This window comes from Gadus macrocephalus, chromosome 15, assembly GCF_031168955.1.
Source record: "Gadus macrocephalus chromosome 15, ASM3116895v1".
Lineage (NCBI taxonomy): Eukaryota > Metazoa > Chordata > Actinopteri > Gadiformes > Gadidae > Gadus > Gadus macrocephalus.
In genome coordinates this window covers 4,712,500-4,715,398 of record NC_082396.1, presented here as the reverse complement: position 1 = coordinate 4,715,398, position 2,899 = coordinate 4,712,500, and positions in this window count along the sequence as shown.

Genomic DNA, 2,899 nt, shown 5'->3' with positions numbered 1-2,899 from the left:
CTGTCTTGTGGTGTGGTGTTCTGTGTGTGGTGTAGTGCGGTGCGGTGTGTGCATTGTGTGTGGTGTGGTGTAGTGTGTGTGTGTTGTAGTGTGCTGTGGTGTGTGTGTGTGAGTGTGTGTGTGTGTGTGTGTGTGTGTGTGTGTGTGTGTGGTGTGTGTGTGTGGTGTGTGTGTGTGGTGTGTGTGTGTGGTGTGCGATGTGTGGTGTGCGATGTGTGCTGTGTGTGTGTGGTGTGTGTGTGTGGTGTGTGTGTGTGTGGTGTGTGTGTGTGGTGTGTGTGTGTGGGTGTGTGTGTGTGGTGTGTGTGTGTGGTGTGTGTGTGTGTGTGGTGTGTGTGTGTGGTGTGTGTGTGTGTGGTGTGTGTGTGTGGTGTGTGTGTGTGGTGTGCGATGTGTGGTGTGCGATGTGTGGTGTGTGTGTGTGGTGTGTGTGTGTGGTGTGCGATGTGTGGTGTGTGTGTGTGGTGTGAGTGTGTGGTGTGAGTGTGTGTGTGTGTGTGTGTGTGTGTGTGTGTGTGGTGTGCGATGTGTGGTGTGTGTGTGTGGTGTGCGATGTGTGGTGTGCGATGTGTGGTGTGAGTGCCCCGTGTTTAAGCACTTCGGCGGGCGCGCTGTGTGAACGCCCCACGCTAAGAAGAGCCTGTTCTTGCACACGTGCGGTGCTGAACTTGTGGGGGGGTGCTGGGCAGGGCACCGGATAGAGAACTCCAGCCCAACGTTCTTTTGGCCTTTTCCCTCCCGTAGTTCTCTCCTCCGGGTTTCGAAACACGTCGCCTCCGTCCCGTTATCCTTCCGTAGAGACGGAGGGGGAGGAGGAGGAGGAGAGGGGATAGGAGGGGAGAGAGGAGGGGGAGGAGGAGGAGGGGAGGGGGTAGGGGGGGAGAGAGGAGGGGGAGGAGGAGGAGGAGGGGAGGGGATAGGAGGGGAGAGAGGAGGGGGAGGAGGAGGAGGGGAGGGGGTAGGGGGGGAGAGAGGAGGGGGGAGGAGGAGGAGGAGGAGGGGAGGGGATAGTGGGGGAGGGAGGAGGGGAGGAGGAGGAAGGGGATAGAGGGGGAGAGAGGAGGAGGAGGAGGGGAGGGGGTAGGGGGGAGAGAGGAAGGGGAGGAGGAGGAGGAGGAGGAGGGGAGGGGATAGGGGGGGAGAGAGGAGGGGAAGGAGGAGAAGGGGAGGGGATGGGGGAGGGAGGGGATGGGGGGGAGAGAGGAGGGGGAGGAGGAGGAGGTGGGGAGGAGAGGGAATAGGGGGGGAGAGAGGAGGGTGAGGGTTGAATCCAAGGTGACGCCACGGTGCGTCGAGAGGCGGCCCTTACACATTTACTCACGGCCCCGCCGACCTTTCCACAAACTCCTTCAAACCGCCCCCCTCCCTCCCCCCTCTTGGGAGAAGCCCATGGGGCTACCCATCGCCCATGGGCACGGGGTTAGGGCCTCCTCCCACCGCCCCCTGGATTGCAGCGGTTTTGGAGGGCGGGTGTGCACGGGCATGCGGGGGGTGGGGGTGATGGTGCACTCATACGTGGAGGCGAGGGGTTTACCGCGTGCACAGCACATCCTGTTATCATGAACTACCCACTCTGAGTAGTGCGGTCGAGGTGATGGCTCGCACGGTGACGAATCATCTGCACCTTCTTCGCTTTGTTGTGCATGTCTTCTACCGGCGCGTCGACGCTGCAACATGGCTGTTGCCTCGGCCGCCATCTTGTGAATAACAACGATCAACAACGTCGGGAGAAGCCATGGCACCGCGGCCCATGGTTCATTCACTCCTGGTCGGATCCTTTTAATGAGTGTTGTTCGCGCCTTCCTGAGAGCGGATGAAGAAAAAAGTCGTGCATCAGCACCGGGAAAAAAAGGAATCTACCACCCACGGTCCATGCAGCTGTGTCTTCGAGCCAAGACAAATTAGTCTAATGTTACAATGCTTGTATTGATGTTATTCGTGTGTGTATGGGTGTGCATGCCCGTGCACGCGTTTCTGCATGCGTGTGCACGTGTGTGTGTGTGTGTGTGTGTGTGTGTGTGTGTGTGCAAGCATGTGTGCGTGTGTGTGTGTGTGTGTGTGTGTGTGTGTGTGTGTGTGTGTGTGTGTGCATGCATTTGCACGCGCGTGTGTGTGTGTGTGCGCGTGTGGTTTTCAGTGTGTGTGACTGTGGGCACAGGAGAATAGCAGAGTTTAAACACACATGATTGGCCCTACTGCCGGCGTTCATTTGTACTTTGCTCTGTGAAACGTGATTACACATCGCGGTTGCCTCATATAGTCACCGCAACGCAATGGATGAAGCGCCGAGCTGTGCTCCACCTTGACACGGATGGCTGCCGGTCATTGTGCACGTTGTCCATCACAGAACTGCACTGCCAGGGCTACTGCCACTGCATCAAACCACACCTGGTCTCCTGGAATGAATGCTCCCCTTCCTGACTAAGCAGCCACTCCAGGGCACACACTCTCTCACGGCGGTGATGAGAGGGAGCACCGACCTCCGCCTCACAACGTATGCAATCAGAAACGAGTTACACGCTCATCGGCAGTGCGACCGGAAGACCCCTCGAGGGGGAGGGGGGGGGGGGGCAAAGAGGGGCGGGGTCTTCATCAAATGAATGTCATTAGCATGTTAAAGAGGGCTATATATATGCAAGGTGGAGCAGGGGTTGGGGGGTGGGGGGGGGGGGGGGGGGGAGTGGGGTGAATTCCTTCACAAGATGGCAAACGCACATCAATTGATACGCCAGGCTTCAACCCCCGGCCCCGCAGTCGAAACGCAACAGCGGCCATCGGCCGTTTAACCCACTTCTGTAAACATTGTATGGAAAATAAGTCTCCGCTCCGCGTATTAATATGCATGAGAACCTAAGCGGTTCAATCAAATCTGGTGATCAGATTAAAGGCAAAGGCGTAA